This window comes from Plectropomus leopardus, chromosome 2 (assembly GCF_026936395.1).
Source record: "Plectropomus leopardus strain MGB_pleo_1.0 chromosome 2, ASM2693639v1, whole genome shotgun sequence".
NCBI lineage: Eukaryota > Metazoa > Chordata > Actinopteri > Perciformes > Serranidae > Plectropomus > Plectropomus leopardus.
This window is the reverse complement of record NC_142177.1, coordinates 6,806,985-6,823,784: the sequence shown is the minus strand read 5'-3', so window position 1 is coordinate 6,823,784 and position 16,800 is coordinate 6,806,985. Positions and strand designations below refer to the sequence as shown.

The 16,800-nt window shown below is 41.4% G+C and overlaps 1 protein-coding gene across 2 annotated transcripts in view; it reads left to right on the top strand.

Annotated features, from left to right (window-relative positions):
- pdzrn3b (PDZ domain containing RING finger 3b) overlaps positions 1–16,800 on the top strand; it is a 118,918-nt gene that overhangs the window by 11,102 nt on the left and 91,016 nt on the right. The gene's annotated exons all lie outside the window — the stretch shown is intronic.

The following is a 16,800-nucleotide window of genomic DNA, read 5'->3' as shown; positions in this document are numbered from 1 at the left end:
ACACTGTTTCGTATGGAGGAGGTTGATGCCCTGGAAGTTGGATTATGTAGCAGCTGCTGTCTGCCCCATAAACACGGCGACAGCGAGGAAGCACAAACTCAATGTTTATGTTCTGGTGACTTTTGAAAATTAAACTCCAGCTGAGAGCAACAAATGTGACACGTCAAATGAGTATTTACATTGTGGGCTTTTATTTCAGCTCAAGAGAGTAAATCCTGCAGACAGTAAATGTTTCAACATATACTTCTACCAATCAACACTCAGATGAAGGCTTTGTGAAGCAGGGCATCGCCGCAGATAGACCGATTAAAACTGAGGCGAGGCTGTCTGTCTTTGGTTTTGCCGAGTGAGAAAGAGCCCTGTGTTCGCTTCCCCGTTGACAAATCCCTCATGACAGAGCTGCCGTGTAGCATCTTCCTCTCGCCTTTAAACAGAATCTCGTGTGGAAAGGCCAGCTCACCCTGAGGTCAACTTGAGGGATGCGCTGAAAAAACTCAACATCACAAAGGTGGCTTTTATAGAACGCTTGTCAACCAGAATCTCACACAATGGCCGCATTGAACGGAGATGTTTATGTGGATTACGAGTGTGTATTACCGCGTGCCGCAAGATGACAAATATGGTTTGTCGCGGGCTTTATTGTCCAACCTCAGTGAAAATTGCCCCCGGAGCATTTTGACCGGCATATTGCTTACAGAGATGTTTGTGGAAAGTGTTTACAAGAAAAGAAGACTCCCACATCTGGAGTGTGTTGATCACTCTGTCCTGTCACTCATGCAGACAATACAAAAAATGCCACAAGTCCTTTGGCACAAGCCACACGGTATGGTTCTAAATAATGTGGTTTTAAGTATGGCAACAGCAAGATATGGCATGTTACTCCTCAGTTATAATCTCTTCCAGAAACACAATCAAGTGTCTCAAAGCAACTTGAGATCCCCCAACAGGGGACATCTTGAACCAGCATTCGCTCATGTCCTGGTGACCAACAAGAGACTCAAAGTGGACCACAAGCTGATGAGCGAAGAGAGATTAGCTCATGTGTCACATGAACGTGCACGAGTGGAACTGAAGAGTGTATCTTTGCATCGGCAGTGTCTGTTTTTACGAGCTTGCGTGCATGTGTTTTGCTGGGTGTTTGTGAAGATCGGAGAATTGTGTTAATGGGCCAGATGTTGCTGTATCTGGTTACTTGAGAAGATATCTTGTGTAGGATTTCGTGTTGAGATAACCATTCAGTCTTTATTGGCTTTTTTTTTTTTAAAAGGGTACAGATTTTGCTTTAGGATAATGGTGCACTTGTGTTGTTTTTGAGCTATTGTGAGTGAGGTCACAAAAAATCTCTCCAGTGAGGAAACACATGAGCGGAAAGGACGCGAAGAGCCTAAGGAAATAGCAAAGCACCCTATTAAGTGACCTTTTCTTTTCAAGAGGTGTGGGATTAGTCGACAGAAAGCAACAGAATAAATCATCCAGCCATTGAAAAAGAAATGTATAGACAGTTCAGAGTTCCACATTGGTGCTTTTCATCAGCTGGGGAACCTGATAGCGAAGGGGGCTCATATTTCGAAGACTCCCTCATTGTTGAAGCAAAAAGTTCCATGTCATGGTTTTTCAGACCACAATGAGAAATGCAAAGTCATGACGACATGTTTGCTATTGTGTGGGTTGCATCCTTAACCCCGGGTGATCGGGTCTGTGAACTTTGGTTTACATCAAAGGAATTTAATCCCAAGAGCCTAGAGGCAGTTTCATGTTCATGTTTTGAACTTGTGGGTTGAAACCAACAGCTCGTAACTCCGACCTATTTAGCATCCTGTGTGGGACACGGCGTGATAAAAAAGCTGCAGCCTTCAAATGTGGTTCCTCGTCTCACCTCTCAGAAAGTATGTTTTTTTTCAGGCCAATACTATAGCATTCACACATATCTGTAGTAATAGTTTAGTATGGGTCATGATATCTGCTGGGAAGATATTTTCAAAGTACACTAGATGCACCAAAGAAAGCTTTGGTGCTTTAAGAATGGCTGAAATCAGTAAAAATCAAACAGGGTTTAATTGTTTTCATCTTTTAATCTTCCAGTCCTCGCCAAACTTCCCAGAACCCAAATATTCTTGCTTTTCAAATGAGATTTTGTCAGACTTACAGTCCAAAAGAAGTCCCAAGAAGATGGAAAAGCAAATGTTTGGGATCTTTGCTTGATAGCTGACTTAAATGATTAACTGTTTACTGAAACTGTTGTGTGAATTTTTGATTGATCAACTGAGCAATTGATGGAGTAATATTTTTAGCACTAGTTGTGATAGTAAAAGTCAGAGAGCTTGACGTGCGTAAAAAGTTTAGCACGAATCAACTACAGAGGCAATAATTTTGAATAATTGTAATTTTGTCAATTGAAACTCCAAAGTTTCAGCTTTCAGTTGTTTTTTTTCAAAATTTACTTTTACAGTGTCTTTTAATTCTGTCAACCACCTTCTTGTCAGCCATATAGTTTTCCTTATCTTAAAACAGCTGCATTGACTAATCTTTGGAACTCTTGGGTTTCTGGCTACACGATGTTTATCATTACTTCTTGTTCTTTTTTGATAGCTAAGCTTTCTGGATGTGCAACTATGTTTACTGGTATTGTCTGTTGACTGAGCAGCCTGGTCTCTCTCCCAGATCAAAATATGCCCTACGTGTCACTATAAAGACCCCAGGAACACCATTTGGCACACCAGGATTGCATATATATATATATATATATATGTATATGTATATGCAATCATGGTGTAAAGATTCCATCATATATATATTTAGTTTTGTTGCCTAAACTTAACCGCTGACCCCTCGTCACATGACTGCCTGCAGCTGGAAACAAAGTTGAATAGAGCAGAGTACTGGTCTGAAAGAGGCCCAAACGCTCCATAGAGCTGAGGGAAGGTGCAGAGTTGGCTGATAACTCTCAGGGGGTTCGTTACTACAAGCGACGTCAGTCATATGATCCACTTTGAATCTGAAAATATTGATTAGTGAGGCTTTAAAATTCAGAAACTGCTAATGTTTCATTTTTAGCATCACCGCCCTCATTTTCCATTACAGGCGAAAAGAAAATGTTTTCCTCTACCACATGAAATCTGGCTTACAAGCCTACAGAGGCAATAATTTTGACAGCCATTCACGAGGCATAGCATAACCGTGCTGCGGGGATCAGCCGCTCTGTAGAAGAACAATCACATTACATGGCGCAGTGAAAAGCACATTCACCTGAGGAGGCAGAAAACCACAGCCGAGGAGCTGTTTTCTTTTCCTGTAGTAGAGGTGTTAGTTCCAGTAAGTCTATATGGATGTAACATGTACATGATGATCTGCGGCTCGTCCTTCTATAACAGGCTCTTAGCGGGGGAGTGTGATAGCAGATGGCCGTCCTCTAACTGAGCTACAGGCTGGTATGAATCAGCACATGAATGCCTCCTTGTTCAGCCGGACATTTTACTCATAAAAACCCCGAGCTGTGTTTGCTTTCACTAGCCCCTCCGCATGCTGAAAAATCTCAGCACTCTGGTCTGGATCTGCCCATGTTTGCCGAGATTTCATAAATAAGTTCTGATTCAGTGTTACGAGGGGATTGGTGCAGTATGAAGGGCTCTGCTCTGCAGCCCTGGCTTTTTCTCATGTTTTCAGATAACTGACTCACTGTGTGCTTGCATGTTATTTTAACATGTTTACCTTGTAAGAGTAATCTCATTTTCTCTCTCATTTTTTCATCGATGTCACTTCACATTGAGCAATGTTGGAAGTTTGTGGCTGCATTTCTTCTTACAAAAAAACTGACCTTCCACTTTCTCCAAGCCTCTTTGCTTGTGCAATGCGACTAAGCCAATGTCACAATCCCAGAATGACCGTGCCTGAGCTCTCAGTGTGACGGGGATGTTTTCTGTGTGGGCTTCTGAGTGTGAAAATAGGAAGAGAATGGAGACGCCTGGGCTGCTGTTGTAAATGTCGCCTTGTAAATCCTCAGAAAACATTCTTAGGTCGCAGAGGGCGAACGGCAACAACTACTTTAAAATAAACTGACATTGGGAGCAGCCAGTTCTAATGCAGAGGACAAGGTTGCATGCATTTTTGGATGGAAGGGGGCAGGAATGTTTTTTTTTGCTAAGGCCGTGTTTGTGTGTGTATGTTTGTGTATATATATATATATATATATATATATACACACACACACACACACACACACACACACACACAAAAATATACAATATATATATATTTTTAATGCGTGTTTCCCTTTGTATCATTCTGTGTCCCTACTCTAAATTCAGAGGTTTTTGTGGGTCCGTAAATGCAGCTGTCCATGATTTTTTATTGCTCCTAAGCCGCACTCCATGTCTTGCAGGGTGGATAATTGATCTGTCAATCCATTCAGAGCTGATCTAATCAGATCAGATCAATGGATGGGAGGAGCAGCTGCTGTAAAGGAATGCACACTTTTAGAACCATCAAAAGCCCAGAGTACGCTCTGTGCTCCGAGAGTGGGGTATAATAAATAATCCAACGATATATAATTGTACTCCAATATATGTATAATCTGTTTGCGGCGGCAGATGTTTTAATCATGGCAGGCAGCCACAAATAAATGAATGTGTGGGAAGCCCTGCATTTGACAAGAAAAGTGGATATTGGAAGGCAAAAATTTAACAGCACAACTGTCCGACATGACACAGTGTCGTAATACATGGACCAAAACTGGCATGTGTGTTTATGCCCACAGTTTTGTAACACATGATGCATTTAGATTAGCTGGCAGTTACCTCTGTTCATTTAACCTGTTTGAGATGCATGATGTATTTTTGCATGATTAGCTCAAGGAAGAGCAGGAGGAATGTGGTGGGAAAATGCCACGGGGTCACTATCAAGCGTGTCTGAAGTGCAAAAAAGTCTGCTCTAAATACAGCAGTGTATTATTGGCAAAATTAAACCTTCATCCTCAGACTTTGTAACTTGCTACACTCGGATCAGCTTTATTGTGTTTGACACAATCTGTTCTGATGACTATATTGCTAGTTTATACTAATTATCAAAGAATCAATGACCTTTTGGCCTTAAGTTAACTCCATTGTAGATTTTAAAAAAGGAATTTATGCCATTAGTGCTGCAAAGTCATGGATTGTATCTCAAACTGCCAATTGTAATTTAGATCTATATTTAAAGTATGGAACTGTAGCATTCCTTAAGGCAGCACATCTGCACTTTCTTACTTGTCAAGAGCTATGCGAGTTGTGAGGTTACCCACAGTGAGCCACTAAACACCTCAAACCTCCCCACAGTTACTTTAGTGTCAAGTCACCAGGCCAGACAGCTTAAAAACGAGCCAGATAGCACTTAGCAGTGACTGACAGCACTGTGAAGTGAGCTGTGTTGGAGGTGGGTCCCAAGCATGCATGTCAATGAGCCTTTATGTCTGTGTGGTGTTGGGGCCACCGTGCAGAGCAAATGAGATATTTGAACAATTTGGGGAGAAATTGGAAGCAAAATGCTGCATTTTACTGCAAATTAGTGGCATCACTTTTTCCTGTAGACATTTCAGGTTTTATTCTGGTCTCTGAAAGGCTGAGATGACAAAAAGCTTAGTTTGATTATAGCTAATTCAGTAAGGGTTAGTTCAGTAATGGTCTCTATGTCTTTCATGCCATGTTGTACAATGCTGATCTCAAGTATGATTTAACTGCAACACTTCTGGTGTAAGCTTTAAATGAAATTGTATACTTAAAGTTTTGTTACACATACTGCCTACTCTCTCTTAAAGGAGTATTTTACTGCTGGAAGATGGACGTAAGGACTTATAAAACTGGGCTATCTGGGTTACAGTACAAAAATGCAAATACTTTTGAAATAGCTGCTACATGATCAAAGAAAGCAGAGAAAAAGGACTGCGGCTTTCCCCACAACCTACACTACCTACAGCCTACAGCTACCAGAATGCACTGCACCACACTGGACCAATCAACTCTCCTGCTGGTGGATAACATAGTGGAAGCTTGCCTGTTTTTCCATCGGAAATTATATTGCAGCTGACTGGTTACAAACGATCTCATACTATAGTTAAAAAGTAAGCTGAGCATGTTTCTTAAAATGTTCTAGGTAAGGAAAAGACAATGAACTCACACAGTTGTCTGTCTACATTTTACTATTTGATCTCAATTTTTCAGCCTCTATTTTTACAGATGTAAACAGTATGGCACACGTTTCTGATTGACAAATTCTCGTTTTACAGTCAAACTTTACTCCAAAATATGTCTCAGAAAGTATTTTAGGTGAGACATAGGCATTAAAGTAAAAGCGTTTTTGTTCATATTTGATCAATGCTGCTTAGTGTTAATGTTTGATCTCAGTTTGTTCAGCCTCTATTTTTACAATACAGGAAACAGTTTGGCACCCACCTCATGTCAAAAAATGTATTTTACAGCTAAACTGTGTACTAAAATATGTCCCTGAAAACATCAAAGGTGAGAAATAGGCAACACAGTCACAGAATTTGGGTTCAGCGCTCCTTAAGTTTTACTGTTTGATCTAATTTTTTTCGTCCTCTGTATTTACAAAACAGTTACCTGTATGATGCAAGCTTCCTGTCCAAACATGCTAATTTTCCAAGTAAACTGTGCACTGAAATATGTTTTTGAAGGCATTTTTGGTGAGAAAAAGGCATTGAAGATACAGCGTTTTTGTTTATATTTGATCAGCACTGCCTGGTTTTACAGTTTTATTTGATTTGAGTTGAAAAGAGTTGCCTCTCTCTCAATCCGCTTCTATAGACATTGTGTCAGTAATGGTGTAGTTTGTAGTTTGAGCAACAGCTGTAGAGACCTGGGTGCTGGTAAGATAGACTGAAGTTTTTCACAGGCTGGTGTCACATACTGCCTACACTGTTATGGTACAAAGCAGGTTAAAAAATTGGCCCTTTAATAATTATTATTGATTATTGAGTACATATCATAGAATGTTAATGCTTTTTTCTTCTCTTGCAATGTATTTAGCATTTCACCAGTCCTCCTGGAGAAAAACTGTCCAATTACAACTAAATTGTTGATTGGCTGGATTCCACTGTCACTAACAAGTTGTCCCAGCACATGGCATCCTCAGCAGGACATGTGCCAAAACGCCCTCAGGCGTTATTTCTGACCCGGAGGGCCATGAGGAACAGACATAGAAGTAATTTCCCTAAGGGGGATCACATGTTGTTTGGCATTCTTAGGCAAGAAGCAAGCCTTTGTCAGGCTCTTTATTGGATTTTGGCTCCTGTGCAGGCAGCATGTTTATTCCCCAGATGGGCAAGCTGAATGTGGCACCACTCTGTTTCTCCTGTCTGGCCCAAGACAGGATGAATCCACCCCAGGCTAAGCAGGCCAATCCTAGCAGCGAGCCACATTCCTGTGCCCCGTGGTCCAGCTGAGGCAGGAGCAGGACATTAAATCAAATCTAACTTTAAAGAGTCCATAATCAGCTTCTGGTGGTAGCCACAGCCCTATGCAGAGCTGGTTTTAAGAAGTGAGGACAAGCACACCTTTGTTTTCCCCTGCTCTATATGGGGGGAGAAAAAAAAAGATTTTTAAGATGTGGAGTCGTCTCAGTGTGGAGATGGTGTGAGGTGAGCTTACGCCTCGTTGCTGCCAGAAAGCTGCTTTTGTCTCCATCCCTCAACACACACAGAATATTGTATTTTCCACTGGCTTTAAACAGCTTGTATCCTCAAAGGCAGACCGGCGCTTGATGATTTTTGTGGAGACATACAGTCTGGGTCTACTGTACATATGTTTGCTCTGCTCCAACACAGTCTTGCCCTGCCCCTTGTTCACCGGAGCTGCTGGGGTTAATTTATGGCTCTTAAAAGGTTTAAAGGGGGCAAAAATAGACAGGTATAATTAAGGCTAATTTTCCTGCCAATCAATCACTGGTCTTGTGTAAATGGATCAGTAACAATCGTCTCAGGTTGCTCTGCCAGCTGCTTCTCATGTCAGCCTGACCCCCGAGCACAGACTGCCCACCGACTCCTAATTAACTACCCTCAATTAAACCCTAATAGGCTGATTAACAGACCCTTAGTTGTGCTGTAATGGTCCGTCGTTTCCTTCCAGTGCCCCTCTGAAATGCATCCTGACTGCAGCATGTTAATCCCCGCTCTCTCTCTCTCTCTCTCTCTGTCTCTCTCTCTCAGGCTACCATTTAAACATTGCATATACAAAGTATATGATAGTAGGACAGCAGCTTATCATTTGTTGTTTCCTCTTGTGTGATCCATTTAAGATTTATATTACATTTTCTTATGAAGTCATGATAGGTGCTTTGAAATGTATAGGAAACTAGCAGGGCTAACAGTAAAATTGTAGTCATAAAGTCTAAGTCACAGTAATTACATGGAAACATACATTTATACAGTAACCCAGTGAAGCCACAGCATGTTGTTTCTGCTCTGGTACATGACCACCATATGAACGTTCCAGCTCCAAAAATTTAGAATGAATATGTGGCGGCAGATGTTTGAATATTGGCATGCTGCCACAGCTAGATAAATGTGTGACAAACCTTGAATAGATATATGTTCAGTTCCCTGTGCCATTTCTTAGAGTGTTTTAATAACTATGTAATAACTATACATCAGATGTCTCTCTGCCAATTAAAACCAATCTGCCCACATACCAAGAAAAGCTGAGACACTCCACCAGTTTAATATGAGCATCAGCGCTGTACTCTACTCCCATGCCAATCTTCTGTTCAGCTGAACTAAAAATAGCATGATGTGTCAATGTAGCTTTCTCAATATTTGAGATGATCACAGTAGAAAACTCACAAGGGAGCAAGACAGAAATAGAACACAGTGGCACGGTCCTCAAACCACCAGCTTAATGAAAGTCCTGACAGCTTTCACCAGATGTATCCTCCATTGTGTAGACCACAATTTAAATCTTTGCGCATTTAAGAAGTTGTAAATCTTTCTGCTGGGTCCTTCTGCAGAGGAGCCGGCAGTCTTGAAGGCCTCTCTTACTCATTTGTGTCTGAGCTTTAGGGACAGTCAGCAGAAACAAGACAGTAAAATACTACACCATGGTGGTTTTGTCGAATACACTAAGAGTGCTTAACATCAGGCCTATATAGGGGTAGTTTATTCCACTTACGGCTGATAGATAAGGGCATAATGGCAAACATAAAAACTAAATGGGGACTGGTGATTGAGGGAATGCTCCATGTGGGGAAATCAATTAAGTGGAGAAACCGTCTGCCAAGCCTCAGCAGCAGACTGCAGAATAAATCACGAGATGTTGACATGCATGCAGCTTTGTTTGTGGAATTTCTCTTTTCACATTTCATAGGGAAACATGTTTTTTATAGAAAGTTAGTTGAAAATACCTCTTTCTACACAACTGGATTCTTGTGAGTCTGTTTTAAGACTGGTGCCTACATTATGATGATACACAGAGGGGCTTTCCTGTTTTATTACACAGATTCCATCTCTCAGTAGTTTGGCGTCAGACACTGTGACACGTGTGTTTGTTTCTATGGAAATGGCCATAGGCTGGCAGTGATTTAAACATGGGTTTGTGAGGCATTGTATGATCCAACATTGGTCCCTCAGCAGATTACAGGCTATGGATTTCCCTCATCAATCAAAATGCCAGAGTATGCTTGTCTTCATCTCATATTGGAACCATTGCAGTTGTTGCTCCAGTGAGATGATGAAGTGGACTTCATTTCTTTTCCCACAGTTCCGTATGACTTTAATCTCAACTCGCTGTTAATCATGTACAGTAGGTTAGACTTTTTTATTTTGTAGAGTGATGTCAGCACAGTGGTTTTTATGCTTCTCAAACTTTCTCTCTGGCCTTAAGGCTGCATTATGTTTGATTTTTAAGCACTTTGTCTTATCTGAACTTCTGAAATCTAGAAACTTAACTTAAGAAAAAAGGGGTTCAGGATCAGAGCTAAGAATTGAAGCAATCAGGATAGCTTCTCCCTAGCATTCAGGTACTTAACATTCACAATGTGGTGATGGGGGGGAACCTCAGTTGCTGGAAATATAGCAATGTATTGGTAAAGATGGCTTCTTTTTGTCACACTTTTCCAGCATGAAATACAGCAACATCTCAACAAAAAACAACCACTTTGTGTTGCACTATTCTGGGAGAAAATTTAGTGATTTTCCATGAAAAATGACCAACTATCCCAGTTGGAAATGCAATGATGTCTTGTTAAAAAGTAACTGCCTTTTGTTGGACTATTACACCTCGCAATGCAGCAGTGTCTGTAAAAAAGAATTTTTGTCGTACTATACTGGCAGGAAAAACTAACCTCTCTTTAGCACCGTCCCCGTTGGAAAAACTGAATGGTTGCTTTAAAAAAAACAATTAAAAAAAAAAAAATACAAAAAATAAAGATTGGTGCCTAAAAAGCAGTTTTTGTTGTTTGTTGTACTCTGAGTAGTGATCTGCAGTTTGGCAAGAGCCTCTCGGGCTTCTTGCCAAGGTTACATGCCATCCACTGCCCGCTCAACCTCCCAATGACAAAGTCAGTTTATTTATTACGTCACTTAAAAAAAAAAAAAAAGTTAATGCGATAAGTAGGAAATGTGCAAAAGTAATGTATTTGTGTTTGTGGTTTGCAGAAACGTAAAATGTCATTATTTTCCTCTGGGTTTAAGGTGGAATTTTGTAATCTGCATTGTTTTTGCTACTGGAGCCAGTATGGAAAGGTCCATCCACTCCTTTATTGGTAGCATTTTGTGTTCAGTTACATTGCATTTTGATCTCTTTCTTGAACAGGTGCAGTACTTCCCTATATCTGCTAGCTATTTCTCTAGTGGTTTAACAAAACTCTCAACAACATGACTTTTCTGAAGCTAATCGCTCCTTCCCATTTGAAGTACCAGTTTGACCTTCAGATCAAGTCTGAAGCTGTTATGAAGCGAGCCATACAGCCTGTACGCACTGCAGTGCTGTGGTCATGGCCAACACTGCTGCCAACAGATGTTAGGTTTCATTCTGTAAGGCTCCATTAGGGCTTAACAGATGCAAAACACACAGGGTTGACATCACCGTACATAATTGTCCCTCCTGTACATGACAGATGTTCAGTAATATGTGAGCTAATTGGAAAACATCAACACAGATTTTCATGAGAGAACTGTTGCACATGTGCCTTAGCTTGACATATTTATGTACAGTAGTTCTGCAGTGTAAAACTGATTCGCACACCTGTTCTTTTTCGACTTTAACATGGTGAGTCTCTGTGTTGTAAATGGTGTTAGATGGCGGTAGTGTTTGGCACCACAGTCCTATGTGGTTTAGCTGGCAGTGAAGGGCCACTAAGAAGCACATCCCTGGTGTCTGTTATCAAAATGTTTCTCCACTCTACTGACTAATCCTGATGACACAACCTGCTTTAGACGTGCTTCCCATTCTTCCCAGCCCCTCTGGAGGAGGTTCAGAGCTCCCCTCCATTCACCAGCCAACTAGTGGAACTGGTGGCCGCTGCGCTCGCTTTTCTCATGCAAATGTGTGCAAATAGAAAACATTGTTCATCAGCGTGGCTCTCCATCTGTGTTACGCCGCTTTGCTCTGGCCTTTCTCTTGTTCCCCTGAGAGAGATGTTTCCCTTTCAAGTGTTACCTCTCTGTCTCATTCAAGACTTCCTCTTTCCTTTTTGACAAACAGCCTGGAGGAACGGCCATCGCCGGCTCATTGAGCAAGCTTTTCGGCTATCAGGCATAGAGAGAAAAAGAGAGAGAGAGAGAGATGTTCTGCAGGCACCTCCCTCAGACATCCTGCTCATGTCTTATGTTTTTTTTCCTCCCTCTTCTGAGAGGATGAGTTATTCTATAGTGGAAAGTGAAGTTCGCTCTCTCCCTGCACTCCCCTTTCTCTTGAGTATATACAGGTGCTCTCCCTGCAAGTGCACACTTCTATGTCTTCTAATTCCACCTGCTTATGTGCAGTGATATATGACGCATGTTCTGTATTGCTGAATAATAAAAAAATAGAATTACCACCTTGCAGTTGTATGCTTTAGCTCACCAGTTAAGTTGCACTTACATTTGGAATCTATATCTGTTAAAACATGGATGCTTAACACACATCTTTCCCCCGGCAACACATAAGATCTATAGAATCAGAACAGTTTTAAGGTGGACACTAAAGATTAGTGTCGCCAATTAAATATATAAATATCCTTCTGTTATGGAGATATGACAGTAAGCAATGGCCAGAGAAGTGTTTTTGCAGACCAATATGGTGCAATATTGACCTTTGTTTTCTTGGATATCAGATTTCATCAATTCGTTGTTTTGTCCTGTTAGACATTTGTGTGAAATGTTGTCATAATTAGCGTTTATGGCTATAACATGTTTTATAAGGTCACAGTCACCCTGACCTTTGACCTTCGGCCACCAATCAGTTCATTCTTGAGTCCAAATGGACATTCGTGCAAAATTTGAGGGACCTCCCTCAAGGTGTTTATATGTTCATGAGAATGAGACGGACGCAAGGTTACAGTGACTTTGACCAACAAAATCTAATCAGTTCATCGTGAATATCTGTGCCAATTTTGAAGAAATTCACTCAAGGAGTTTGTGAAAAATCACTTATAGAAGAATAACCAGGATGCAAGGTGACAGTGACCTTGACCTTTGGCCAGCAAAATCTATTCATTTCATCTTTGAGTGCTAATGTGGATGATGAAAAATGTAATGCCTCCAACCAACCATTAAAAAAAAAAAGCTTATTGAATCACTGAACATTGGTGGAAGTAGTTTAAAAGAAGGAACTATCATTTTAAATCACACTTTTTAGAGCCTACCTGTTAATTGCAGGTTTCTGTATTTCAGCATGAGCTTGTATTTCAGCATGAACTTTCAGAGCATGTTAAACTGTTTTATCAAAAACATATGTTTAATAGCATGTCTCCCCCATTCACTCTGATCTGCAGCATGTTTTGTCCTCTCCTCAAAAAGGTACACCTTGTACCTGAGGTTGAATAGGTTGTGTCCACAAATTTGTGTAGATTATGACATACGATAGTGCTTAGGAAGAGAAAATATCTGGCAGGCTCAGGAGAAGCCCAGGACCACCGGCTGAGAGCACAGAGCCCTGTGCTAAGGTCAACGCCAAGGTGTCAATAAAGATACCTTTACTCTACGCTAACAGAGGAGTGCTTTGATTAGAACCTCAGCAAGAATATGTAGCATTTAATCAGAGAGGTATGCCAGCGGACCCACAGTGGCAGCCATTTTGTCTGCATCTTGGAGTGCAATCCAAAGACATTTCCCCCTTCTTGCCTCTGTATTCCTGTGGAGCGCTTGGCCAAATGCGTGATTGATATGTGCAGGTGGTAAAGGATATCCCCTAGAGTAAAAGTTCCCAGCTAACTTGAAAGAGAATATTTTCTCTCTTTGCCATCTTATGAAAACAGTAGTCTCAAAGCAGAGAGTCAGAGCAGGCCAGGAAAAGGAAAAGAAGCGTAATTTAAAGTCTAATGTCTCTAGCTTCATGCCTATCCAGGCTGGACAATAGGCCTTTGTTAGTACATTGTAGGCTCTTTTTTAACACCATAAGCCCAGCTGTCTTGGGCTTACTATTAAATACAAGGAAATTTAGCCTTTTGTCACTACAGTTTCCATACTCCCCTCTTCTGCGATGGTTTACCCTGAATATAAATGGAAGGAGGCTTCGAGTGCCAAGAGGAAAGATGGAAATTATTGCAGAGTAAAGCAGGGAGCCTTTTGTCCTGCAGAGTGCTGACGTGTTTTGGATTTTTGCATGCACCCATGAAAGTCAGAGGACAGAGGAGAGTCCGCACAGGCTAAAAAGGGTTTAGTCAGATTCAACTGGGATGCAGTCATGTACCTGGTACCAAGATAAGCTCTGGTTATGGTCCAAAAGGAGACCGCATTTGGTTGTTTTCATTCGCCCAGAAAACTTGATAGACTGTATTCTGCAGAGGGCCTTTTCTCTTTAAACCAAGGGTCTAGGTTGCAAATGTCAATGGTTACCCATTAATTGGTTAAGAATATTTTTACTGGTAAGAAATATTGGTCTATAAGTAAATTCTGCTACTTTTCAGTGTACTTCACTGAGTACCACCAGGGTCTGGAAGGAACACCATCCATCAAGATTTTTGCCCACACCCTGAGGTTGTCCTGGTGAGTAAATGGCTCAATTTTGAGCCACAAAACCCCTTTTGGCATTGTTAATTATGTTTTTAGTGTCAGCAGAGCTAGTGCTGCTAACACAGTTAACAGCGCTTCAGGGGTTTTGCAGCTCAAAATGAAGCTGGTCTCTCACCAGGGCTAACTGGGGGAAGCAGTGCTGCCAGCTAGCTTCCACATGACTGCACAGTACAGAGGAGTCAAGACTAAACCAGAGGGTGGCCAGGGGGTGCTGTTTTTCCTCATGTTAATGTTACTAGCTGTCTGTCAGCAAAGCCATCAGAAAATACATTAAAGGCAAGACATCACAAAACATGGATAGTTCTTTGAAATGCTGAGTCAGTGGGGTGCTGGATTAAAGGCCCGGACACACCAAGCCAACTGTCAGCTGTTGGTCGATGTTTGGCCATCATTTGTTGCCGTAGTCTTTGTGAGTATCTCTCTCTGTTGGCCCTTGTTGGCTATCATTAACTTTTTTTCAGGCAATTCAGCATGTTGAATTAGATTGTGTTGTTACTGTGCTAACTGGCTGACTAGTGTCCTGTTGGTCTTCCGCTTTATCTTTTGGAATGACAGTTACAGACTACTTTCCTCTGCTTGTATGGAGTTATTACTCTCATGAAGATGTCGAAAGTGTGCATTAGTTGTCAGTCTTTGAGTTGTGCTCATATATGACTTTGTGGCTACGACAGAGCCTACGACGAGATGCCACGCAACAGTTGGCTTTCATCGCCGCTAGCTCTATGATGTCTATTTTGTGTGTCTCTACCTTAAAGGTAAAGGCTGCTTGAATTTCATGTGATATTGTGTTTTGTTTTGTTTTCTTTTTCTCAAAAATTAAGAGGTTAGTTGCTGGGCAGTGGATGCTGGGCTACTGAAAGCAAATTTAGCCAGAACTGACATCCCTAGTTGGGGTTAAAGTTAACCCACCAAACCTTCCTTGAATTCTTGACTTCTGCTCTGTCTAGTTTTGCTAAACACAAGGTCACCACCATCTCTCAGATATGACACGACCTAGATCTACACCACATATCTATTTCTCTATTGTTTTCATATCTTTTGGCATCATCTAAGTCCTATTCTGCCAGGACATGCACCCTTAGCGATAACAGAACAGGAACACAACATGGAAAATATGAGAGCTGAGGAATCCAGCCACCTGAAGCAGGACTGATGTAGATAAAGCAGAATTTGGCCATAATGAGGGGAAAACTGCTCTGTTTGGCTTTTAAATCCCTTTGACTCTGTTCTTTAATTTTCATCTCTGGATTTTCCCTTGTCTTTTTTAAAAAGACAGAGAGGCTTGGAATGAACAAGGCTGGTTTTAACACTGGCCTCTCTGCTCTGTAGCCATGCTATATCAGGCTAGCAGCTGCTGTCTCTCAGCAAAGGCATGCTGACTGCCGGGGCTTGGCTTCCACACACACACCGGATCTTACACAAGGCCCTTTATTTTTGGGCTTAAAAAAAACCCCACAACCCCAGCTCTATCTGTGATTTTATTAGTAGGAGAAATAAAAACATTTATTCACGTCTGACAGGACTCTTGAGCGTCTGGATAGGATACAGCGTTTGCTGCATAGCTGCTGTCTTGCCCCGGAGTTGAAGATTTTAGCAAGGTATCTCAGGTAGAGGGTGCACGTTGTGCTCCATGACTCAAATTCCTTGAATTGGAGCCAAAGAAATGTAAGCCCTTTCCCAGCTGTCCCTTGGCACATCAAGACAAGACCTTTATCTGATTTTTGGAGAGTTTGAGCTGGGGCTGTTTGAACTGTACTGCTGCAGCACAGACAATAGACCGACAGCATGTGCTCAATGCCGATATACGGCATTACCTAGCTGACTGCCCTCAATACACATGTCGGACTAGATGAACATTTTGATTTTCAGGTTTCTTTTTTGTCATAACTTCTAAATACTATGTCATTGGCAACTTGACTTGCTTGATTTTCTTGAAGATGTTTCTCCTTTAATTCATAAGGCTTCATCAGTTCTAAGTCCTAGAAGTGAAGAAGCCCCTCAGATAAAAGGTGAAACATTTTCAAGAAACTCACTTCCAGTTGCCTACCACATAGCATAGAATTAGAATTAGCTTGACTCCTTAGAATCTTCACCAATGTCACAACTTGTTTCCACTTTATAAAAGCTACTAGATTTGATGTTTGCAATAATATTTTTGAACATTATCACTGCTTGTTAAACTGGCTGTGCAAATAAGAACCATATGTTTGGCTGTTTTCTGTACATAAAGGTATAGGTTAAGGTAAATGAAAGCTTCTCTGTCTCATCTGGACCTCCTCCCAGTCCCTTACCTCCAAGTAGGCAACTAACTCCTGCAGAAAAACCACAACCGCAGCACTGACACGTTCTCCTGCCCCCCCAGAAAAGCATTTTGCCTCCTGCAAGAAACATTTCCACTTCCAGAACTCAGTGTAATTCAAACAATGATTAGGAAATGTTCGTGGCACCGACTAGCCCCGAAGTTCAAGTCTCAGGTAGAGGTTAGAAAGAGAAGTGGTTCCAGACTGTTAATGTCTGTCACAGTGGAGTCAGAGGCCTGTGATGATTTTGTTGCAAAGGTCCAAATAAACCCTGTGCGGGTCACGACCTTACTGATCTGAACCAAA